This window comes from Eubalaena glacialis, chromosome 20 (genome assembly GCF_028564815.1).
Source record: "Eubalaena glacialis isolate mEubGla1 chromosome 20, mEubGla1.1.hap2.+ XY, whole genome shotgun sequence".
NCBI classification, from domain to species: Eukaryota; Metazoa; Chordata; class Mammalia; order Artiodactyla; family Balaenidae; genus Eubalaena; species Eubalaena glacialis.
In genome coordinates this window covers 37,525,189-37,551,554 of record NC_083735.1, presented here as the reverse complement: position 1 = coordinate 37,551,554, position 26,366 = coordinate 37,525,189, and positions in this window count along the sequence as shown.

Sequence of the window (26,366 nt, the reverse complement as noted above, 5' to 3'; positions counted from 1 at the left end):
GAAGCTACCTAAATAACTCTATTTTTGATAGGCCTCTAGTCACTGCAGTTAGCCCTCTGGAACAAAAGGAGTTTTCTCTAAAGAAGCACGGTGCTTCCATAGCATGGGTGGGAGCTCATCCTGTTAGGCTCTAGAGCTAAAGGGAAACTTGACGTGAGTACTTGCCTCACGCTAAGGCCTGAAGAGCACTGCTGAAGCGAAAGCGTGTTGCAGTTTCCATTAGCTAGTATTCACAGTTCTGCTTTACTTTAACGTTTCTACGCTTTTCCAGACACTTTGGACCCTCGTGTGGGCACCCCATTGCCTACAAATACAGTGAGCACCAGCAGGTTCCACTGCCCTTCTAAGAAACATCCAGGCCGTAAGCCTTTCCAAGTCACTCTATGTATTCAGAGAGTAGGGCAATACACTGCACCCTTCCTTGGCAAAGCTAGATGTCCTCAGCACACCAACAGCTCCAGGGATTCTGTTCTCTCATGTCCTGCATGCCAAGGAAATCTGCCTCATTGTCTTCATTTGACTGCACTTAGAATCACAATCTGCTTCGTCTTCCTTCCAGAAACTCACACTCAAGGATCCAAAACCTACAGGAGAAAGGAGGCTTGCATTCCTTCTGCAACCAAAGCACCGTTATTCCTGTTACCCTGCAGGATTTTAGAATAGGCTAAAGCCCGATAGCCTACATAGAGCATTTCAAATTTGAGGGAGTTCGCTACATGCAGAACACTTTGTGAAGAAAAGTTGATTCAGGCAAGGGACCAGGGTAGAGCTAGAGTCTCTTTTGACTTGTTAGAAATCAGAAGGCTTCAGGCTGATTGTTCACTGACAAAGAAGACCTGATGGCACAAGCCTTGCTTTCCCTTATTAAAAGCTCTTAGTCATGCTGCCCTGAAGCTACCTAAATAACTCTATTTTTGACTGGCCTCTACTCACTGTAGTTAGCCCTCTCGAACAAAAAGTAGTTTTCTCTAAAGAAACACGGTGCTTCCATAGTATGGGTGGGAGCTCATCCTGTCAGGCTCTAGAGCTAAAGGGAAACTTGACGTGAGTACTTGCCTCACGCTAAGGCCTGAAGAGCCCGGCTGAAGCGAAAGCGTGTTGCAGTTTCCATTACCTCGTATTCGCAGTTCTGCTTTACTTTAACGTTTCTACACTTTTCCAGACACTTAGGACCCTCGTTTGGGCACCCCATTGCCTACAAATACAGTGAGTACCAGCACGTTCCAATGCCCTTCTAAGAAACATCCAGGCCGTAAGTCTTTCCAAGTCACTCTGCATTCAGAGAGTAGGGCAATACACTGCACCCTTCCTCTGCAAAGCTAGATGTCCTCAGCACACCAACAGCTCCAGGGATTCTGTTCTCTCACGTCCTACATGCCATGGAAGTCTGCCTCATTGTCCTCATTTGAGCTGCACTTAGAAACACAATCTGCTTCGTCTTCCTTCCAAGAACTCAGACTCAAGGATCCCATACCTACAGGAGAAAGGAGGCTTGCATTCCTTCTGCAACCAAAGCACAAATGGGCCTGTTACCCTGCAGGATTTTAGAATAGGCTAAAGCCCGATAGCCTACATAGAGCATTTCAAATTTGAGGGACTTCGCTACATGTAGAACACTTTGTGAAGAAAAGTTGATTCAGGCAAGGGACCAGGGCAGAGCTAGACTCTCTTTTGACTTGTTAGAAATCAGAAGGCTTCAGGCTGATTGTTCACCGGCAAAGAAGACCTGATGGCACAAGCCTTGCTTTCCCTTATTAAAAGCCCTTAGTCATGCTGCCCTGAAGCTACCTAAATAACTCTATGTTTGATAGGCCTCTAGTCACTGTAGTTAGCCCTCTGGAACGAAAAGGAGTTTTCTCTAAAGAAGCACGGTGCTTCCATAGCATGGATGGGAGCTCATCCTGTTAGGCTCTAGAGCTAAAGGGAAACTTGACGTGAGTACTTGCCTCACGCTAAGGCCTGAAGAGCCCTGCTGAAGCGAAAGCGTGTTGCAGTTTCCATTAGCTAGTATTCACAGTTCTGCTTTACTTTAACGTTTCTATGCTTTTCCAGACACTTTGGACCCTCGTGTGGGCACCCCATTGCCTACAAATGCAGTGAGTACCAGCAGGTTCCACTGCCCTTCTAAGAAACATCGAGGCCGTAAGCCTTTCCAAGTCACTCTATGTATTCAGAGAGTAGGGCAATACACTGCACCCTTCCTTGGGAAAGCTAGATGTCCTCAGCACATCAACAGCTCCAGGGATTCTGTTCTCTCACGTCCTGCATGCCAAGGAAATCTGCCTCATTGTCTTCATTTGACTGCACTTAGAATCACAATCTGCTTCGTCTTCCTTCCAGGAACTCACACTCAAGGATCCAATACCTACAGGAGAAAGGAGGCTTGCATTCCTTCTGCAACCAAAGCACCGTTATTCCTGTTACCCTGCAGGATTTTAGAATAGGCTAAAGCCCGATAGCCTACATAGAGCATTTCAAATTTGAGGGAGTTCGCTACATGTAGAACACTTTGTGAAGAAAAGTTGATTCAGGCAAGGGACCAGGGTAGAGCTAGAGTCTCTTTTGACTTGTTAGAAATCAGAAGGCTTCAGGCTGATTGTTCACTGGCAAAGAAGACCTGATGGCACAAGCCTTGCTTTCCCTTATTAAAAGCTCTTAGTCATGCTGCCCTGAAGCTACCTAAATAACTCTATTTTTGACTGGCCTCTACTCACTGTAGTTAGCCCTCTCGAACAAAAAGCAGCTTTCTCTAAAGAAACACGGTGCTTCCATAGTATGGGTGGGAGCTCATCCTGTCAGGCTCTAGAGCTAAAGGGAAACTTGACGTGAGTACTTGCCTCACGCTAAGGCCTGAAGAGCCCTGCTGAAGCGAAAGCGTGTTGCAGTTTCCATTAGCTAGTATTCACAGTTCTGCTTTACTTTAACGTTTCTCCGCTTTTCCAGACACTTTGGACCCTCGTGTGGGCACCCCATTGCCTACAAATACAGTGAGTACCAGCAGGTTCCACTGCCCTTCTAAGAAACATCCAGGCCGTAAGCCTTTCCAAGTCACTCTATGTATTCAGAGAGTAGGGCAATACACTGCACCCTTCCTTGGGAAAGCTAGATGTCCTCAGCACATCAACAGCTCCAGGGATTCTGTTCTCTCACGTCCTACATGCCATGGAAGTCTGCCTCATTGTCCTCATTTGAGCTGCACTTAGAAACACAATCGGTTTCGCCTTTCTTCTAGGAACTCACACCCAAGGATCCCATACCTACAGTAGAAAGGAGGCTTGCATTCCTACTGCAACTAAACCACAGTTTTCCTGTTACACTGCAGGATTTTAGAATAGGCTAAGGTCCGATAGCCTACATAGAGCATTTCAAATTTGAGGGACTTCGCTACATGCAGAACACTTTGTGAAGAAAAGTTGATTCAGGCAAGGGACCAGGGTAGAGCTAGAGTCTCTTTTGACTTGTTAGAAATCAGAAGGCTTCAGGCTGATTGTTCACCTGCAAAGAAGACCTGATGGCACAAGCCTTGCTTTCCCTTATTAAAAGCTCTTAGTCACGCTGCCCTGAAGCTACCTAAATAACTCTATTTTTGATAGGCCTCTAGTCACTGTAGTTAGCTCTCTGGAACGAAAAGGAGTTTTCTCTAAAGAAACACGGTGCTTCCATAGCATGGGAGTTAGCTCATCCTGTCAGGCTCTAGAGCTAAAGGGAAACTTGACGTGAGTACTTGCCTCACGCTAAGGCCTGAAGAGCCCTGCGGAAGCGAAAGCGTGTTGCAGTTTCCATTACCTCGTATTCGCAGTTCTGCTTTACTTTAACATTTCTACACTTTTCCAGACACTTAGGACCCTCGTGTGGGCACTGCATTGCCTACAAATACAGTGAGTACCAGCACGTTCCACTGCCCTTCTAAGAAACATCTAGGCCGTAAGCCTTTCCAAGTCACTCTATGTATTCAGAGAGTAGGGCAATACACTGCACCCTTCCTTGGGAAAGCTAGATGTCCTCAGCACACCAACAGCTCCAGGGATTCTGTTCTCTCATGTCCTGCATGCCAAGGAAATCTGCCTCATTGTCTTCATTTGACTGCACTTAGAATCACAATCTGCTTCCTCTTTCTTCTAGGAACTCACAGGCAAGGACCCCATACCTACAGTAAAAAGGAGGCTTGCATTCCTACTGAAACGAAACCACAGTTTTCCTGTTACACTGCAGGATTTTAGAATAGGCTAAAGCCCGATAGCCTACATAGAGCATTTCAAATTTGAGGGACTTCGCTACATGTAGAACACTTTGTGAAGAAAAGTTGATTCAGGCAAGGGACCAGGGCAGAGCTAGACTCTCTTTTGACTTGTTAGAAATCAGAAGGCTTCAGGCTGATTGTTCACCGGCAAAGAAGACCTGATGGCACAAGCCTTGCTTTCCCTTATTAAAAGCCCTTAGTCATGCTGCCCTGAAGCTACCTAAATAACTCTATGTTTGATAGGCCTCTAGTCACTGTAGTTAGCCCTCTGGAACGAAAAGGAGTTTTCTCTAAAGAAGCACGGTGCTTCCATAGCATGGATGGGAGCTCATCCTGTTAGGCTCTAGAGCTAAAGGGAAACTTGACGTGAGTACTTGCCTCACGCTAAGGCCTGAAGAGCCCTGCTGAAGCGAAAGCGTGTTGCAGTTTCCATTAGCTAGTATTCACAGTTCTGCTTTACTTTAACGTTTCTATGCTTTTCCAGACACTTTGGACCCTCGTGTGGGCACCCCATTGCCTACAAATGCAGTGAGTACCAGCAGGTTCCACTGCCCTTCTAAGAAACATCGAGGCCGTAAGCCTTTCCAAGTCACTCTATGTATTCAGAGAGTAGGGCAATACACTGCACCCTTCCTTGGGAAAGCTAGATGTCCTCAGCACATCAACAGCTCCAGGGATTCTGTTCTCTCACGTCCTGCATGCCAAGGAAATCTGCCTCATTGTCTTCATTTGACTGCACTTAGAATCACAATCTGCTTCGTCTTCCTTCCAGGAACTCACACTCAAGGATCCAATACCTACAGGAGAAAGGAGGCTTGCATTCCTTCTGCAACCAAAGCACCGTTATTCCTGTTACCCTGCAGGATTTTAGAATAGGCTAAAGCCCGATAGCCTACATAGAGCATTTCAAATTTGAGGGAGTTCGCTACATGTAGAACACTTTGTGAAGAAAAGTTGATTCAGGCAAGGGACCAGGGTAGAGCTAGAGTCTCTTTTGACTTGTTAGAAATCAGAAGGCTTCAGGCTGATTGTTCACTGGCAAAGAAGACCTGATGGCACAAGCCTTGCTTTCCCTTATTAAAAGCTCTTAGTCATGCTGCCCTGAAGCTACCTAAATAACTCTATTTTTGACTGGCCTCTACTCACTGTAGTTAGCCCTCTCGAACAAAAAGCAGCTTTCTCTAAAGAAACACGGTGCTTCCATAGTATGGGTGGGAGCTCATCCTGTCAGGCTCTACAGCTAAAGGGAAACTTGACGTGAGTACTTGCCTCACGCTAAGGCCTGAAGAGCCCTGCTGAAGCGAAAGCGTGTTGCAGTTTCCATTAGCTAGTATTCACAGTTCTGCTTTACTTTAACGTTTCTCCGCTTTTCCAGACACTTTGGACCCTCGTGTGGGCACCCCATTGCCTACAAATACAGTGAGTACCAGCAGGTTCCACTGCCCTTCTAAGAAACATCCAGGCCGTAAGCCTTTCCAAGTCACTCTATGTATTCAGAGAGTAGGGCAATACACTGCACCCTTCCTTGGGAAAGCTAGATGTCCTCAGCACATCAACAGCTCCAGGGATTCTGTTCTCTCACGTCCTACATGCCATGGAAGTCTGCCTCATTGTCCTCATTTGAGCTGCACTTAGAAACACAATCGGTTTCGCCTTTCTTCTAGGAACTCACACCCAAGGACCCCATACCTACAGTAGAAAGGAGGCTTGCATTCCTACTGCAACTAAACCACAGTTTTCCTGTTACACTGCAGGATTTTAGAATAGGCTAAGGTCCGATAACCTACATAGAGCATTTCAAATTTGAGGGACTTCGCTACATGCAGAACACTTTGTGAAGAAAAGTTGATTCAGGCAAGGGACCAGGGTAGAGCTAGAGTCTCTTTTGACTTGTTAGAAATCAGAAGGCTTCAGGCTGATTGTTCACCTGCAAAGAAGACCTGATGGCACAAGCCTTGCTTTCCCTTATTAAAAGCTCTTAGTCACGCTGCCCTGAAGCTACCTAAATAACTCTATTTTTGATAGGCCTCTAGTCACTGTAGTTAGCTCTCTGGAACGAAAAGGAGTTTTCTCTAAAGAAACACGGTGCTTCCATAGCATGGGAGTTAGCTCATCCTGTCAGGCTCTAGAGCTAAAGGGAAACTTGACGTGAGTACTTGCCTCACGCTAAGGCCTGAAGAGCCCTGCGGAAGCGAAAGCGTGTTGCAGTTTCCATTACCTCGTATTCGCAGTTCTGCTTTACTTTAACATTTCTACACTTTTCCAGACACTTAGGACCCTCGTGTGGGCACTGCATTGCCTACAAATACAGTGAGTACCAGCACGTTCCACTGCCCTTCTAAGAAACATCTAGGCCGTAAGCCTTTCCAAGTCACTCTATGTATTCAGAGAGTAGGGCAATACACTGCACCCTTCCTTGGGAAAGCTAGATGTCCTCAGCACACCAACAGCTCCAGGGATTCTGTTCTCTCATGTCCTGCATGCCAAGGAAATCTGCCTCATTGTCTTCATTTGACTGCACTTAGAATCACAATCTGCTTCCCCTTTCTTCTAGGAACTCACAGGCAAGGACCCCATACCTACAGTAAAAAGGAGGCTTGCATTCCTACTGAAACGAAACCACAGTTTTCCTGTTACACTGCAGGATTTCAGAATAGGCTAAAGCCCGATAGCCTACATAGAGCATTTCAAATTTGAGGGACTTCGCTACATGCAGAACACTTTGTGAAGCAAAGTTGATTCAGGCAAGGGACCAGGGTAGAGCTAGAGTCTCTTTTGACTTGTTAGAAATCAGAAGGCTTCAGGCTGATTGTTCACCGGCAAAGAAGACCTGATGGCACAAGCCTTGCTTTCCCTTATTAAAAGCCCTTAGTCATGCTGCCCTGAAGCTACCTAAATAACTCTATGTGTGATAGGCCTCTAGTCACTGAAGTTAGCCCTCTGGAACGAAAAGGAGTTTTCTCTAAAGAAGCACGGTGCTTCCATAGCATGGGTGGGAGCTCATCCTGTTAGGCTCTAGAGCTAAAGGGAAACTTGACGTGAGTACTTGCCTCACGCTAAGGCCTGAAGAGCCCTGCTGAAGCGAAAGCGTGTTGCAGTTTCCATAAGCTAGTATTCACAGTTCTGCTTTACTTTAACGTTTCTACGCTTTTCCAGACACTTTGGACCCTCGTGTGGGCACCCCATTGCCTACAAATACAGTGAGTACCAGCAGGTTCCACTGCCCTTCTAAGAAACATCCAGGCCGTAAGCCTTTCCAAGTCACTCTATGTATTCAGAGAGTAGGGCAATACACTGCACCCTTCCTTGGGAAAGCTAGATGTCCTCAGCACATCAACAGCTCCAGGGATTCTGTTCTCTCACGTCCTACATGCCATGGAAGTCTGCCTCATTGTCCTCATTTGAGCTGCACTTAGAAACACAATCGGTTTCGCCTTTCTTCTAGGAACTCACACCCAAGGACCCCATACCTACAGTAGAAAGGAGGCTTGCATTCATACTGCAACTAAACCACAGTTTTCCTGTTACACTGCAGGATTTCAAAATAGGCTAAAGCCCGATAGCCTACATAGAGCATTTCAAATTTGAGGGACCTTGCTACATGCAGAACACTTTGTGAAGCAAAGTTGATTCAGGCAAGGGACCAGGGTAGAGCTAGAGTCTCTTTTGACTTGTTAGAAATCAGAAGGCTTCAGGCTGATTGTTCACTGGCAAAGAAGACCTGATGGCACAAGCCTTGCTTTCCCTTATTAAAAGCCCTTAGTCATGCTGCGCTGAAGCTACCTAAATAACTCTATTTTTGATAGGCCTCTAGTCACTGTAGTTAGCCCTCTGGAACGAAAAGGAGTTTTCTCTAAAGAAGCACGGTGCTTCCATAGTATGGGTGTTACCTCATCCTGTCAGGATCTAGAGCTAAAGGAAAACTTGACGTGAGTACTTGCCTCACGCTAAGGCCTGAAGAGCCCTGCTGAAGCGAAAGCGTGTTGCAGTTTACATTAGCTTGTATTCACACTTCTGCTTTACTTTAACGTTTCTACGCTTTTCCAGACCCTTAGGAGCCTCGTGTGGGCACCCCATTGCCTACAAATACAGTGAGTACCAGCAGGTTCCACTGCCCTTCTAAGAAACATCGAGGCCGTAAGCCTTTCCAAGTCACTCTATATATTCAGAGAGTAGGGCAATACACTGCACCCTTCCTTGGGAAAGCTAGATGTCCTCAGCCCACCAACAGCTCCAAGGATTCTGTTCTCTCACGTCCTACATGCCATGGAAGTCTGCCTCATTGTCCTCATTTAAGCTGCACTTAGAAACACAATCGGTTTCGCCTTTCTTCTAGGAACTCACACCCAAGGACCCCATACCTACAGTAGAAAGGAGGCTTGCATTCCTACTGCAACGAAACCACAGTTTTCCTGTTACACTGCAGGATTTTAGAATAGGCTAAGGCCCGATAGCCTACATAGAGCATTTCAAATTTGAGGGACTTCGCTACATGCAGAACACTTTGTGAAGAAAAGTTGATTCAGGCAAGGGACCAGGGTAGAGCTAGAGTCTCTTTTGACTTGTTAGAAATCAGAAGGCTTCAGGCTGATTGTTCACCGGCAAAGAAGACCTGATGGCACAAGCCTTGCTTTCCCTTATTAAAAGCTCTTAGTCATGCTGCCCTGAAGCTACCTAAATAACTCTATTTTTGATAGGCCTCTAGTCACTGTAGTTAGCCCTCTGGAACGACAAGGAATTTTCTCTAAAGAAACACGGTGCTTCCATAGCATGGGTGTTAGCTCATCCTGTCAGGCTCTAGAGCTAAAGGGAACCTTGACATAAGTACTTGCCTCACGCTAAGGCCTGAAGAGCCCTGCTGAAGAAAAGCGTGTTGCAGTTTCCATTAGCTAGTATTCGCAGTTCTGCTTTACTTTAACATTTCTACGCTTTTCCAGACACTTTGGACCCTCGTGTGGGCACCCCATTGCCTACAAATACAGTGAGTACCAGCAGGTTCCACTGCCCTTCTAAGAAACATCCAGGCCGTAAGCCTTTCCAAGTCACTCTATCTATTCAGAGAGTAGGGCAATATACTGCACCCTTCCTTGGGAAAGCTAGATGTCCTCAGCACACCAACAGCTCCAGGGATTCTGTTCTCTCATGTCCTGCATGCCAAGGAAATCTGCCTCATTGTCTTCATTTGACTGCACTTAGAATCACAATCTGCTTCGTCTTCCTTCCAGGAACTCACACTCAAGGATCCAATACCTACAGGAGAAAGGAGGCTTGCATTCCTTCTGCAACCAAAGCACCGTTTTTCCTGTTACCCTGCAGGATTTTAGAATAGGCTAAGGCCCGATAGCCTACATAGAGCATTTCAAATTTGAGGGACTTCGCTACATGTAGAACACTTTGAGAAGAAAAGTTGATTCAGGCAAGGGACCAGGGTAGAGCTAGAGTCTCTTTTGACTTGTTAGAAATCAGAAGGCTTCAGGCTGATTGTTCACCGGCAAAGAAGACCTGATGGCACAAGCCTTGCTTTCCCTTATTAAAAGCCCTTAGTCATGCTGCCCTGAAGCTACCTAAATAACTCTATGCTTGATAGGCCTCTAGTCACTGTAGTTAGCCCTCTGGAACGAAAAGGAGTTTTCTCTAAAGAAGCACGGTGCTTCCATAGCATGGATGGGAGCTCATCCTGTTAGGCTCTAGAGCTAAAGGGAAACTTGACGTGAGTACTTGCCTCACGCTAAGGCCTGAAGAGCCCTGCTGAAGCGAAAGCGTGTTGCAGTTTCCATTAGCTAGTATTCGCAGTTCTGCTTTACTTTAACGTTTCTACGCTTTTCCAGACACTTTGGACCGTCGTGTGGGCACCCCATTGCCTACAAATACAGTGAGTACCAGCAGGTTCCACTGCCCTTCTAAGAAACATCCAGGCCGTAAGCCTTTCCAAGTCACTCTATGTATTCAGAGAGTAGGGCAATACACTGCACCCTTCTTTGGGAAAGCTAGATGTCCTCAGCACACCAACAGCTCCAGGGATTCTATTCTCTCACGTCCTACATGCCATGGAAGTCTGCCTCATTGTCCTCATTTGAGCTGCATTTAGAAACACAATCTGCTTCGCCTTTCTTCAAGGAAATCACACGCAAGGACCCCATACATAGAGTAAAAAGGAGGCTTGCATTCCTACTGCAACGAAACCACAGTTTTCGTGTTACCCTGCAGGATTTTAGAATAGGCTAAAGCCCGATAGCCTACATAGAGCATTTCAAACTTGAGGGACTTCGCTACATGTAGAACACTTTGTGAAGAAAAGTTGATTCAGGCAAGGGACCAGGGTAGAGCTAGAGTCTCTTTTGACTTGTTAGAAATCAGAAGGCTTCAGGCTGATTGTTCACCAGCAAAGAAGACCTCATGGCAAAAGCCTTGCTTTCCCTTATTAAAAGCTCTTAGTCATGCTGCCCTGAAGCTACCTAAATAACTCTATGTTTGATAGGCCTCTAGTCACTGTAGTTAGCCCTCTGGAACGAAAAGGAGTTTTCTCTAAAGAAGCACAGTGCTTCCATAGCATGGGTGGGAGCTCATCCTGTTAGGCTCTAGAGCTAAAGGGAAACTTGACGTGAGTACTTGCCTCACGCTAAGGCCTGAAGAGCACTGCTGAAGCGAAAGCGTGTTGCAGTTTCCATTAGCTAGTATTCACAGTTCTGCTATACTTTAACGTTTCTACGCTTTTCCAGACACTTTGGACCCTCGTGTGGGCACCCCATTGCCTACAAATACAGTGAGTACCAGCAGGTTCCACTGCCCTTCTAAGAAACATCCAGGCCGTAAGCCTTTCCAAGTCACTCTATGTATTCAGAGAGTAGGGCAATACACTGCACCCTTCCTTGGGAAAGCTAGATGTCCTCAGCACACCAACAGCTCCAGGGATTCTGTTCTCTCATGTCCTGCATGCCAAGGAAATCTGCCTCATTGTCTTCATTTGACTGTACTTAGAATCACAATCTGCTTCGTCTTCCTTCCAGGAACTCACACTCAAGGATCCAATACCTACAGGAGAAAGGAGGCTTGCATTCCTTCTGCAACCAAAGCACCGTTGTTCCTGTTACCCTGCAGGATTTTAGCATAGGCTAAAGCCCGATAGCCTACATAGAGCATTTCAAATTTGAGGGAGTTCGCTACATGTAGAACACTATGTGAAGAAAAGTTGATTCAGGCAAGGGACCAGGGTAGAGCTAGAGTCTCTTTTGACTTGTTAGAAATCAGAAGGCTTCAGGCTGATTGTTCACTGACAAAGAAGACCTGATGGCACAAGCCTTGCTTTCCCTTATTAAAAGCTCTTAGTCATGCTGCCCTGAAGCTACCTAAATAACTCTATTTTTGATAGGCCTCTAGTCACTGCAGTTAGCCCTCTGGAACAAAAGGAGTTTTCTCTAAAGAAGCACGGTGCTTCCATAGCATGGGTGGGAGCTCATCCTGTTAGGCTCTAGAGCTAAAGGGAAACTTGACGTGAGTACTTGCCTCACGCTAAGGCCTGAAGAGCACTGCTGAAGCGAAAGCGTGTTGCAGTTTCCATTAGCTAGTATTCACAGTTCTGCTTTACTTTAACGTTTCTACGCTTTTCCAGACACTTTGGACCCTCGTGTGGGCACCCCATTGCCTACAAATACAGTGAGCACCAGCAGGTTCCACTGCCCTTCTAAGAAACATCCAGGCCGTAAGCCTTTCCAAGTCACTCTATGTATTCAGAGAGTAGGGCAATACACTGCACCCTTCCTTGGCAAAGCTACATGTCCTCAGCACACCAACAGCTCCAGGGATTCTGTTCTCTCATGTCCTGCATGCCAAGGAAATCTGCCTCATTGTCTTCATTTGACTGCACTTAGAATCACAATCTGCTTCGTCTTCCTTCCAGGAACTCACACTCAAGGATCCAAAACCTACAGGAGAAAGGAGGCTTGCATTCCTTCTGAAACCAAAGCACAAATGTGCCTGTTACCCTGCAGGATTTTAGAATAGGCTAAAGCCCAATAGCCTACATAGAGCATTTCAAATTTGAGGGACTTCGCTACATGTAGAACACTTTGTGAAGAAAAGTTGATTCAGTCAAGGGACCAGGGCAGAGCTAGACTCTCTTTTGACTTGTTAGAAATCAGAAGGCTTCAGGCTGATTGTTCACCGGCAAAGAAGACCTGATGGCACAAGCCTTGCTTTCCCATATTAAAAGCCCTTAGTCATGCTGCCCTGAAGCTACCTAAATAACTCTATGTTTGATAGGCCTCTAGTCACTGTAGTTAGCCCTCTGGAACGAAAAGGAGTTTTCTCTAAAGAAGCACGGTGCTTCCATAGCATGGATGGGAGCTCATCCTGTTAGGCTCTAGAGCTAAAGGGAAACTTGACGTGAGTACTTGCCTCACGCTAAGGCCTGAAGAGCCCTGCTGAAGCGAAAGCGTGTTGCAGTTTCCATTAACTCGTATTCACAGTTCTGCTTTACTTTAACGTTTCTATGCTTTTCCAGACACTTTGGACCCTCGTGTGGGCACCCCATTGCCTACAAATACAGTGAGTACCAGCAGGTTCCACTGCCCTTCTAAGAAACATCGAGGCCGTAAGCCTTTCCAAGTCACTCTATGTATTCAGAGAGTAGGGCAATACACTGCACCCTTCCTTGGGAAAGCTAGATGTCCTCAGCACATCAACAGCTCCAGGGATTCTGTTCTCTCACGTCTTGCATGCCAAGGAAATCTGCCTCATTGTCTTCATTTGACTGCACTTAGAATCACAATCTGCTTCGTCTTCCTTCCAGGAACTCACACTCAAGGATCCAATACCTACAGGAGAAAGGAGGCTTGCATTCCTTCTGCAACCAAAGCACCGTTATTCCTGTTACCCTGCAGGATTTTAGAATAGGCTAAAGCCCGATACCCTACATAGAGCATTTCAAATTTGAGGGACTTCGCTTCATGTAGAACACTTTGTGAAGAAAAGTTGATTCAGGCAAGGGACCAGGGTAGAGCTAGAGTCTCTTTTGACTTGTTAGAAATCAGAAGGCTTCAGGCTGATTGTTCACTGACAAAGAAGACCTGATGGCACAAGCCTTGCTTTCCCTTATTAAAAGCTCTTAGTCATGCTGCCCTGAAGCTACCTAAATAACTCTATTTTTGACTGGCCTCTACTCACTGTAGTTAGCCCTCTCGAACAAAAAGCAGTTTTCTCTAAAGAAACACGGTGCTTCCATAGTATGGGTGGGAGCTCATCCTGTCAGGCTCTAGAGCTAAAGGGAAACTTGACGTGAGTACTTGCCTCACGCTAAGGCCTGAAGAGCCCGGCTAAAGCGAAAGCGTGTTGCAGTTTCCATTACCTCGTATTCGCAGTTCTGCTTTACTTTAACTTTTCTACACTTTTCCAGACACTTAGGACCCTCGTTTCGGCACCCCATTGCCTACAAATACAGTGAGTACCAGCACGTTCCACTGCCCTTCTAAGAAACATCCAGGCCGTAAGTCTTTCCAAGTCACTCTGCATTCAGAGAGTAGGGCAATACACTGCACCCTTCCTTGGGAAAGCTAGATGTCCTCAGCACACCAACAGCTCCAGGGATTCTGTTCTCTCACGTCCTATATGCCATGGAAGTCTGCCTCATTGTCCTCATTTGAGCTGCACTTAGAAACACAATCTGCTTCGTCTTCCTTCCAAGAACTCAGACTCAAGGATCCCATACCTACAGGAGAAAGGAGGCTTGCATTCCTTCTGCAACCAAAGCACAAATGGGCCTGTTACCCTGCAGGATTTTAGAATAGGCTAAAGCCCGATAGCCTACATAGAGCATTTCAAATTTGAGGGACTTCGCTACATGTAGAACACTTTGTGAAGAAAAGTTGATTCAGGCAAGGGACCAGGGCAGAGCTAGACTCTCTTTTGACTTGTTAGAAATCAGAAGGCTTCAGGCTGATTGTTCACCGGCAAAGAAGACCTGATTGCACAAGCCTTGCTTTCCCTTATTAAAAGCCCTTAGTCATGCTGCCCTGAAGCTACCTAAATAACTCTATGTTTGATAGGCCTCTAGTCACTGTAGTTAGCCCTCTGGAACGAAAAGGAGTTTTCTCTAAAGAAGCACGGTGCTTCCATAGCATGGATGGGAGCTCATCCTGTTAGGCTCTAGAGCTAAAGGGAAACTTGACGTGAGTACTTGCCTCACGCTAAGGCCTGAAGAGCCCTGCTGAAGCGAAAGCGTGTTGCAGTTTCCATTAGCTAGTATTCACAGTTCTGCTTTACTTTAACGTTTCTATGCTTTTCCAGACACTTTGGACCCTCGTGTGGGCACCCCATTGCCTACAAATGCAGTGAGTACCAGCAGGTTCCACTGCCCTTCTAAGAAACATCGAGGCCGTAAGCCTTTCCAAGTCACTCTATGTATTCAGAGAGTAGGGCAATACACTGCACCCTTCCTTGGGAAAGCTAGATGTCCTCAGCACATCAACAGCTCCAGGGATTCTGTTCTCTCACGTCCTGCATGCCAAGGAAATCTGCCTCATTGTCTTCATTTGACTGCACTTAGAATCACAATCTGCTTCGTCTTCCTTCCAGGAACTCACACTCAAGGATCCAATACCTACAGGAGAAAGGAGGCTTGCATTCCTTCTGCAACCAAAGCACCGTTATTCCTGTTACCCTGCAGGATTTTAGAATAGGCTAAAGCCCGATAGCCTACATAGAGCATTTCAAATTTGAGGGAGTTCGCTACATGTAGAACACTTTGTGAAGAAAAGTTGATTCAGGCAAGGGACCAGGGTAGAGCTAGAGTCTCTTTTGACTTGTTAGAAATCAGAAGGCTTCAGGCTGATTGTTCACTGGCAAAGAAGACCTGATGGCACAAGCCTTGCTTTCCCTTATTAAAAGCTCTTAGTCATGCTGCCCTGAAGCTACCTAAATAACTCTATTTTTGACTGGCCTCTACTCACTGTAGTTAGCCCTCTCGAACAAAAAGCAGCTTTCTCTAAAGAAACACGGTGCTTCCATAGTATGGGTGGGAGCTCATCCTGTCAGGCTCTAGAGCTAAAGGGAAACTTGACGTGAGTACTTGCCTCACGCTAAGGCCTGAAGAGCCCTGCTGAAGCGAAAGCGTGTTGCAGTTTCCATTAGCTAGTATTCACAGTTCTGCTTTACTTTAACGTTTCTCCGCTTTTCCAGACACTTTGGACCCTCGTGTGGGCACCCCATTGCCTACAAATACAGTGAGTACCAGCAGGTTCCACTGCCCTTCTAAGAAACATCCAGGCCGTAAGCCTTTCCAAGTCACTCTATGTATTCAGAGAGTAGGGCAATACACTGCACCCTTCCTTGGGAAAGCTAGATGTCCTCAGCACATCAACAGCTCCAGGGATTCTGTTCTCTCACGTCCTACATGCCATGGAAGTCTGCCTCATTGTCCTCATTTGAGCTGCACTTAGAAACACAATCGGTTTCGCCTTTCTTCTAGGAACTCACACCCAAGGACCCCATACCTACAGTAGAAAGGAGGCTTGCATTCCTACTGCAACTAAACCACAGTTTTCCTGTTACACTGCAGGATTTTAGAATAGGCTAAGGTCCGATAACCTACATAGAGCATTTCAAATTTGAGGGACTTCGCTACATGCAGAACACTTTGTGAAGAAAAGTTGATTCAGGCAAGGGACCAGGGTAGAGCTAGAGTCTCTTTTGACTTGTTAGAAATCAGAAGGCTTCAGGCTGATTGTTCACCTGCAAAGAAGACCTGATGGCACAAGCCTTGCTTTCCCTTATTAAAAGCTCTTAGTCACGCTGCCCTGAAGCTACCTAAATAACTCTATTTTTGATAGGCCTCTAGTCACTGTAGTTAGCTCTCTGGAACGAAAAGGAGTTTTCTCTAAAGAAACACGGTGCTTCCATAGCATGGGAGTTAGCTCATCCTGTCAGGCTCTAGAGCTAAAGGGAAACTTGACGTGAGTACTTGCCTCACGCTAAGGCCTGAAGAGCCCTGCGGAAGCGAAAGCGTGTTGCAGTTTCCATTACCTCGTATTCGCAGTTCTGCTTTACTTTAACATTTCTACACTTTTCCAGACACTTAGGACCCTCGTGTGGGCACTGCATTGCCTACAAATACAGTGAGTACCAGCACGTTCCACTGCCCTTCTAAGAAACATCTAGGCCGTAAGCCTTTCCAAGTCACTCTATGTATTCAGAGAGTAGGGCAATACACTGCACCCTTCCTTGGGAAAGCTAGATGTCCTCAGCACACCAACAGCTCCAGGGATTCTGTTCTCTCATGTCCTGCATGCCAAGGAAATCTGCCTCATTGTCTTCATTTGACTGCACTTAGAATCACAATCTGCTTCCCCTTTCTTCTAGGAACTCACAGGCAAGGACCCCATACCTACAGTAAAAAGGAGGCTTGCATTCCTACTGAAACGAAACCACAGTTTTCCTGTTACACTGCAGGATTTCAGAATAGGCTAAAGCCCGATAGCCTACATAGAGCATTTCAAATTTGAGGGACTTCGCTACATGCAGAACACTTTGTGAAGCAAAGTTGATTCAGGCAAGGGACCAGGGTAGAGCTAGAGTCTCTTTTGACTTGTTAGAAATCAGAAGGCTTCAGGCTGATTGTTCACCGGCAAAGAAGACCTGATGGCACAAGCCTTGCTTTCCCTTATTAAAAGCCCTTAGTCATGCTGCCCTGAAGCTACCTAAATAACTCTATGTGTGATAGGCCTCTAGTCACTGTAGTTAGCCCTCTGGAACGAAAAGGAGTTTTCTCTAAAGAAGCACGGTGCTTCCATAGCATGGGTGGGAGCTCATCCTGTTAGGCTCTAGAGCTAAAGGGAAACTTGACGTGAGTACTTGCCTCACGCTAAGGCCTGAAGAGCCCTGCTGAAGCGAAAGCGTGTTGCAGTTTCCATAAGCTAGTATTCACAGTTCTGCTTTACTTTAACGTTTCTACGCTTTTCCAGACACTTTGGACCCTCGTGTGGGCACCCCATTGCCTACAAATACAGTGAGTACCAGCAGGTTCCACTGCCCTTCTAAGAAACATCCAGGCCGTAAGCCTTTCCAAGTCACTCTATGTATTCAGAGAGTAGGGCAATACACTGCACCCTTCCTTGGGAAAGCTAGATGTCCTCAGCACATCAACAGCTCCAGGGATTCTGTTCTCTCACGTCCTACATGCCATGGAAGTCTGCCTCATTGTCCTCATTTGAGCTGCACTTAGAAACACAATCGGTTTCGCCTTTCTTCTAGGAACTCACACCCAAGGACCCCATACCTACAGTAGAAAGGAGGCTTGCATTCATACTGCAACTAAACCACAGTTTTCCTGTTACACTGCAGGATTTCAAAATAGGCTAAAGCCCGATAGCCTACATAGAGCATTTCAAATTTGAGGGACCTTGCTACATGCAGAACACTTTGTGAAGCAAAGTTGATTCAGGCAAGGGACCAGGGTAGAGCTAGAGTCTCTTTTGACTTGTTAGAAATCAGAAGGCTTCAGGCTGATTGTTCACTGGCAAAGAAGACCTGATGGCACAAGCCTTGCTTTCCCTTCTTAAAAGCCCTTAGTCATGCTGCGCTGAAGCTACCTAAATAACTCTATTTTTGATAGGCCTCTAGTCACTGTAGTTAGCCCTCTGGAACGAAAAGGAGTTTTCTCTAAAGAAGCACGGTGCTTCCATAGTATGGGTGTTAGCTCATCCTGTCAGGATCTAGAGCTAAAGGAAAACTTGACGTGAGTACTTGCCTCACGCTAAGGCCTGAAGAGCCCTGCTGAAGCGAAAGCGTGTTGCAGTTTACATTAGCTTGTATTCACACTTCTGCTTTACTTTAACGTTTCTATGCTTTTCCAGACCCTTAGGAGCCTCGTGTGGGCACCCCATTGCCTACAAATACAGTGAGTACCAGCAGGTTCCACTGCCCTTCTAAGAAACATCGAGGCCGTAAGCCTTTCCAAGTCACTCTATATATTCAGAGAGTAGGGCAATACACTGCACCCTTCCTTGGGAAAGCTAGATGTCCTCAGCCCACCAACAGCTCCAAGGATTCTGTTCTCTCACGTCCTACATGCCATGGAAGTCTGCCTCATTGTCCTCATTTAAGCTGCACTTAGAAACACAATCGGTTTCGCCTTTCTTCTAGGAACTCACACCCAAGGACCCCATACCTACAGTAGAAAGGAGGCTTGCATTCCTACTGCAACGAAACCACAGTTTTCCTGTTACACTGCAGGATTTTAGAATAGGCTAAGGCCCGATAGCCTACATAGAGCATTTCAAATTTGAGGGACTTCGCTACATGCAGAACACTTTGTGAAGAAAAGTTGATTCAGGCAAGGGACCAGGGTAGAGCTAGAGTCTCTTTTGACTTGTTAGAAATCAGAAGGCTTCAGGCTGATTGTTCACCGGCAAAGAAGACCTGATGGCACAAGCCTTGCTTTCCCTTATTAAAAGCTCTTAGTCATGCTGCCCTGAAGCTACCTAAATAACTCTATTTTTGATAGGCCTCTAGTCACTGTAGTTAGCCCTCTGGAACGACAAGGAATTTTCTCTAAAGAAACACGGTGCTTCCATAGCATGGGTGTTAGCTCATCCTGTCAGGCTCTAGAGCTAAAGGGAACCTTGACATAAGTACTTGCCTCACGCTAAGGCCTGAAGAGCCCTGCTGAAGAAAAGCGTGTTGCAGTTTCCATTAGCTAGTATTCGCAGTTCTGCTTTACTTTAACATTTCTACGCTTTTCCAGACACTTTGGACCCTCGTGTGGGCACCCCATTGCCTACAAATACAGTGAGTACCAGCAGGTTCCACTGCCCTTCTAAGAAACATCCAGGCCGTAAGCCTTTCCAAGTCACTCTATCTATTCAGAGAGTAGGGCAATATACTGCACCCTTCCTTGGGAAAGCTAGATGTCCTCAGCACACCAACAGCTCCAGGGATTCTGTTCTCTCATGTCCTGCATGCCAAGGAAATCTGCCTCATTGTCTTCATTTGACTGCACTTAGAATCACAATCTGCTTCGTCTTCCTTCCAGGAACTCACACTCAAGGATCCAATACCTACAGGAGAAAGGAGGCTTGCATTCCTTCTGCAACCAAAGCACCGTTGTTCCTGTTACCCTGCAGGATTTTAGAATAGGCTAAGGCCCGATAGCCTACATAGAGCATTTCAAATTTGAGGGACTTCGCTACATGTAGAACACTTTGAGAAGAAAAGTTGATTCAGGCAAGGGACCAGGGTAGAGCTAGAGTCTCTTTTGACTTGTTATAAATCAGAAGGCTTCAGGCTGATTGTTCACCGGCAAAGAAGACCTGATGGCACAAGCCTTGCTTTCCCTTATTAAAAGCCCTTAGTCATGCTGCCCTGAAGCTACCTAAATAACTCTATGCTTGATAGGCCTCTAGTCACTGTAGTTAGCCCTCTGGAACGAAAAGGAGTTTTCTCTAAAGAAGCACGGTGCTTCCATAGCATGGATGGGAGCTCATCCTGTTAGGCTCTAGAGCTAAAGGGAAACTTGACGTGAGTACTTGCCTCACGCTAAGGCCTGAAGAGCCCTGCTGAAGCGAAAGCGTGTTGCAGTTTCCATTAGCTAGTATTCGCAGTTCTGCTTTACTTTAACGTTTCTACGCTTTTCCAGACACTTTGGACCGTCGTGTGGGCACCCCATTGCCTACAAATACAGTGAGTACCAGCAGGTTCCACTGCCCTTCTAAGAAACATCCAGGCCGTAAGCCTTTCCAAGTCACTCTATGTATTCAGAGAGTAGGGCAATACACTGCACCCTTCTTTGGGAAAGCTAGATGTCCTCAGCACACCAACAGCTCCAGGGATTCTATTCTCTCACGACCTACATGCCATGGAAGTCTGCCTCATTGTCCTCATTTGAGCTGCATTTAGAAACACAATCTGCTTCGCCTTTCTTCAAGGAAATCACACGCAAGGACCCCATACATAGAGTAAAAAGGAGGCTTGCATTCCTACTGCAACGAAACCACAGTTTTCGTGTTACCCTGCAGGATTTTAGAATAGGCTAAAGCCCGATAGCCTACATAGAGCATTTCAAACTTGAGGGACTTCGCTACATGTAGAACACTTTGTGAAGAAAAGTTGATTCAGGCAAGGGACCAGGGTAGAGCTAGAGTCTCTTTTGACTTGTTAGAAATCAGAAGGCTTCAGGCTGATTGTTCACCAGCAAAGAAGACCTCATGGCAAAAGCCTTGCTTTCCCTTATTAAAAGCTCTTAGTCATGCTGCCCTGAAGCTACCTAAATAACTCTATGTTTGATAGGCCTCTAGTCACTGTAGTTAGCCCTCTGGAACGAAAAGGAGTTTTCTCTAAAGAAGCACAGTGCTTCCATAGCATGGGTGGGAGCTCATCCTGTTAGGCTCTAGAGCTAAAGGGAAACTTGACGTGAGTACTTGCCTCACGCTAAGGCCTGAAGAGCACTGCTGAAGCGAAAGCGTGTTGCAGTTTCCATTAGCTAGTATTCACAGTTCTGCTATACTTTAACGTTTCTACGCTTTTCCAGACACTTTGGACCCTCGTGTGGGCACCCCATTGCCTACAAATACAGTGAGTACCAGCAGGTTCCACTGCCCTTCTAAGAAACATCCAGGCCGTAAGCCTTTCCAAGTCACTCTATGTATTCAGAGAGTAGGGCAATACACTGCACCCTTCCTTGGGAAAGCTAGATGTCCTCAGCACACCAACAGCTCCAGGGATTCTGTTCTCTCATGTCCTGCATGCCAAGGAAATCTGCCTCATTGTCTTCATTTGACTGTACTTAGAATCACAATCTGCTTCGTCTTCCTTCCAGGAACTCACACTCAAGGATCCAATACCTACAGGAGAAAGGAGGCTTGCATTCCTTCTGCAACCAAAGCACCGTTGTTCCTGTTACCCTGCAGGATTTTAGCATAGGCTAAAGCCCGATAGCCTACATAGAGCATTTCAAATTTGAGGGAGTTCGCTACATGTAGAACACTATGTGAAGAAAAGTTGATTCAGGCAAGGGACCAGGGTAGAGCTAGAGTCTCTTTTGACTTGTTAGAAATCAGAAGGCTTCAGGCTGATTGTTCACTGACAAAGAAGACCTGATGGCACAAGCCTTGCTTTCCCTTATTAAAAGCTCTTAGTCATGCTGCCCTGAAGCTACCTAAATAACTCTATTTTTGATAGGCCTCTAGTCACTGCAGTTAGCCCTCTGGAACAAAAGGAGTTTTCTCTAAAGAAGCACGGTGCTTCCATAGCATGGGTGGGAGCTCATCCTGTTAGGCTCTAGAGCTAAAGGGAAACTTGACGTGAGTACTTGCCTCACGCTAAGGCCTGAAGAGCACTGCTGAAGCGAAAGCGTGTTGCAGTTTCCATTAGCTAGTATTCACAGTTCTGCTTTACTTTAACGTTTCTACGCTTTTCCAGACACTTTGGACCCTCGTGTGGGCACCCCATTGCCTACAAATACAGTGAGCACCAGCAGGTTCCACTGCCCTTCTAAGAAACATCCAGGCCGTAAGCCTTTCCAAGTCACTCTATGTATTCAGAGAGTAGGGCAATACACTGCACCCTTCCTTGGCAAAGCTAGATGTCCTCAGCACACCAACAGCTCCAGGGATTCTGTTCTCTCATGTCCTGCATGCCAAGGAAATCTGCCTCATTGTCTTCATTTGACTGCACTTAGAATCACAATCTGCTTCGTCTTCCTTCCAGGAACTCACACTCAAGGATCCAAAACCTACAGGAGAAAGGAGGCTTGCATTCCTTCTGAAACCAAAGCACAAATGTGCCTGTTACCCTGCAGGATTTTAGAATAGGCTAAAGCCCAATAGCCTACATAGAGCATTTCAAATTTGAGGGACTTCGCTACATGTAGAACACTTTGTGAAGAAAAGTTGATTCAGTCAAGGGACCAGGGCAGAGCTAGACTCTCTTTTGACTTGTTAGAAATCAGAAGGCTTCAGGCTGATTGTTCACCGGCAAAGAAGACCTGATGGCACAAGCCTTGCTTTCCCATATTAAAAGCCCTTAGTCATTCTGCCCTGAAGCTACCTAAATAACTCTATGTTTGATAGGCCTCTAGTCACTGTAGTTAGCCCTCTGGAACGAAAAGGAGTTTTCTCTAAAGAAGCACAGTGCTTCCATAGCATGGGTGGGAGCTCATCCTGTTAGGCTCTAGAGCTAAAGGGAAACTTGACGTGAGTACTTGCCTCACGCTAAGGCCTGAAGAGCCCTGCTGAAGCGAAAGCGTGTTGCAGTTTCCATTAACTCGTATTCACAGTTCTGCTTTACTTTAACGTTTCTATGCTTTTCCAGACACTTTGGACCCTCGTGTGGGCACCCCATTGCCTACAAATACAGTGAGTACCAGCAGGTTCCACTGCCCTTCTAAGAAACATCGAGGCCGTAAGCCTTTCCAAGTCACTCTATGTATTCAGAGAGTAGGGCAATACACTGCACCCTTCCTTGGGAAAGCTAGATGTCCTCAGCACATCAACAGCTCCAGGGATTCTGTTCTCTCACGTCTTGCATGCCAAGGAAATCTGCCTCATTGTCTTCATTTGACTGCACTTAGAATCACAATCTGCTTCGTCTTCCTTCCAGGAACTCACACTCAAGGATCCAATACCTACAGGAGAAAGGAGGCTTGCATTCCTTCTGCAACCAAAGCACCGTTATTCCTGTTACCCTGCAGGATTTTAGAATAGGCTAAAGCCCGATAGCCTACATAGAGCATTTCAAATTTGAGGGACTTCGCTTCATGTAGAACACTTTGTGAAGAAAAGTTGATTCAGGCAAGGGACCAGGGTAGAGCTAGAGTCTCTTTTGACTTGTTAGAAATCAGAAGGCTTCAGGCTGATTGTTCACTGACAAAGAAGACCTGATGGCACAAGCCTTGCTTTCCCTTATTAAAAGCTCTTAGTCATGCTGCCCTGAAGCTACCTAAATAACTCTATTTTTGACTGGCCTCTACTCACTGTAGTTAGCCCTCTCGAACAAAAAGCAGTTTTCTCTAAAGAAACACGGTGCTTCCATAGTATGGGTGGGAGCTCATCCTGTCAGGCTCTAGAGCTAAAGGGAAACTTGACGTGAGTACTTGCCTCACGCTAAGGCCTGAAGAGCCCGGCTAAAGCGAAAGCGTGTTGCAGTTTCCATTACCTCGTATTCGCAGTTCTGCTTTACTTTAACTTTTCTACACTTTTCCAGACACTTAGGACCCTCGTTTCGGCACCCCATTGCCTACAAATACAGTGAGTACCAGCACGTTCCACTGCCCTTCTAAGAAACATCCAGGCCGTAAGTCTTTCCAAGTCACTCTGCATTCAGAGAGTAGGGCAATACACTGCACCCTTCCTTGGGAAAGCTAGATGTCCTCAGCACACCAACAGCTCCAGGGATTCTGTTCTCTCACGTCCTATATGCCATGGAAGTCTGCCTCATTGTCCTCATTTGAGCTGCACTTAGAAACACAATCTGCTTCGTCTTCCTTCCAAGAACTCAGACTCAAGGATCCCATACCTACAGGAGAAAGGAGGCTTGCATTCCTTCTGCAACCAAAGCACAAATGGGCCTGTTACCCTGCAGGATTTTAGAATAGGCTAAAGCCCGATAGCCTACATAGAGCATTTCAAATTTGAGGGACTTCGCTACATGTAGAACACTTTGTGAAGAAAAGTTGATTCAGGCAAGGGACCAGGGCAGAGCTAGACTCTCTTTTGACTTGTTAGAAATCAGAAGGCTTCAGGCTGATTGTTCACCGGCAAAGAAGACCTGATGGCACAAGCCTTGCTTTCCCTTATTAAAAGCCCTTAGTCATGCTGCCCTGAAGCTACCTAAATAACTCTATGTTTGATAGGCCTCTAGTCACTGTAGTTAGCCCTCTGGAACGAAAAGGAGTTTTCTCTAAAGAAGCACGGTGCTTCCATAGCATGGATGGGAGCTCATCCTGTTAGGCTCTAGAGCTAAAGGGAAACTTGACGTGAGTACTTGCCTCACGCTAAGGCCTGAAGAGCCCTGCTGAAGCGAAAGCGTGTTGCAGTTTCCATTAGCTAGTATTCACAGTTCTGCTTTACTTTAACGTTTCTATGCTTTTCCAGACACTTTGGACCCTCGTGTGGGCACCCCATTGCCTACAAATGCAGTGAGTACCAGCAGGTTCCACTGCCCTTCTAAGAAACATCGAGGCCGTAAGCCTTTCCAAGTCACTCTATGTATTCAGAGAGTAGGGCAATACACTGCACCCTTCCTTGGGAAAGCTAGATGTCCTCAGCACATCAACAGCTCCAGGGATTCTGTTCTCTCACGTCCTGCATGCCAAGGAAATCTGCCTCATTGTCTTCATTTGACTGCACTTAGAATCACAATCTGCTTCGTCTTCCTTCCAGGAACTCACACTCAAGGATCCAAAACCTACAGGAGAAAGGAGGCTTGCATTCCTTCTGAAACCAAAGCACAAATGTGCCTGTTACCCTGCAGGATTTTAGAATAGGCTAAAGCCCAATAGCCTACATAGAGCATTTCAAATTTGAGGGACTTCGCTACATGTAGAACACTTTGTGAAGAAAAGTTGATTCAGTCAAGGGACCAGGGTAGAGCTAGAGTCTCTTTTGACTTGTTAGAAATCAGAAGGCTTCAGGCTGATTGTTCACCGGCAAAGAAGACCTGATGGCACAAGCCTTGCTTTCCCATATTAAAAGCCCTTAGTCATGCTGCCCTGAAGCTACCTAAATAACTCTATGTTTGATAGGCCTCTAGTCACTGTAGTTAGCCCTCTGGAACGAAAAGGAGTTTTCTCTAAAGAAGCACGGTGCTTCCATAGCATGGGTGGGAGCTCATCCTGTTAGGCTCTAGAGCTAAAGGGAAACTTGACGTGAGTACTTGCCTCACGCTAAGGCCTGAAGAGCCCTGCTGAAGCGAAAGCGTGTTGCAGTTTCCATTAACTCGTATTCACAGTTCTGCTTTACTTTAACGTTTCTATGCTTTTCCAGACACTTTGGACCCTCGTGTGGGCACCCCATTGCCTACAAATACAGTGAGTACCAGCAGGTTCCACTGCCCTTCTAAGAAACATCGAGGCCGTAAGCCTTTCCAAGTCACTCTATGTATTCAGAGAGTAGGGCAATACACTGCACCCTTCCTTGGGAAAGCTAGATGTCCTCAGCACATCAACAGCTCCAGGGATTCTGTTCTCTCACGTCTTGCATGCCAAGGAAATCTGCCTCATTGTCTTCATTTGACTGCACTTAGAATCACAATCTGCTTCGTCTTCCTTCCAGGAACTCACACTCAAGGATCCAATACCTACAGGAGAAAGGAGGCTTGCATTCCTTCTGCAACCAAAGCACCGTTATTCCTGTTACCCTGCAGGATTTTAGAATAGGCTAAAGCCCGATAGCCTACATAGAGCATTTCAAATTTGAGGGACTTCGCTTCATGTAGAACACTTTGTGAAGAAAAGTTGATTCAGGCAAGGGACCAGGGTAGAGCTAGAGTCTCTTTTGACTTGTTAGAAATCAGAAGGCTTCAGGCTGATTGTTCACTGACAAAGAAGACCTGATGGCACAAGCCTTGCTTTCCCTTATTAAAAGCTCTTAGTCATGCTGCCCTGAAGCTACCTAAATAACTCTATTTTTGACTGGCCTCTACTCACTGTAGTTAGCCCTCTCGAACAAAAAGCAGTTTTCTCTAAAGAAACACGGTGCTTCCATAGTATGGGTGGGAGCTCATCCTGTCAGGCTCTAGAGCTAAAGGGAAACTTGACGTGAGTACTTGCCTCACGCTAAGGCCTGAAGAGCCCGGCTAAAGCGAAAGCGTGTTGCAGTTTCCATTACCTCGTATTCGCAGTTCTGCTTTACTTTAACTTTTCTACACTTTTCCAGACACTTAGGACCCTCGTTTCGGCACCCCATTGCCTACAAATACAGTGAGTACCAGCACGTTCCACTGCCCTTCTAAGAAACATCCAGGCCGTAAGTCTTTCCAAGTCACTCTGCATTCAGAGAGTAGGGCAATACACTGCACCCTTCCTTGGGAAAGCTAGATGTCCTCAGCACACCAACAGCTCCAGGGATTCTGTTCTCTCACGTCCTATATGCCATGGAAGTCTGCCTCATTGTCCTCATTTGAGCTGCACTTAGAAACACAA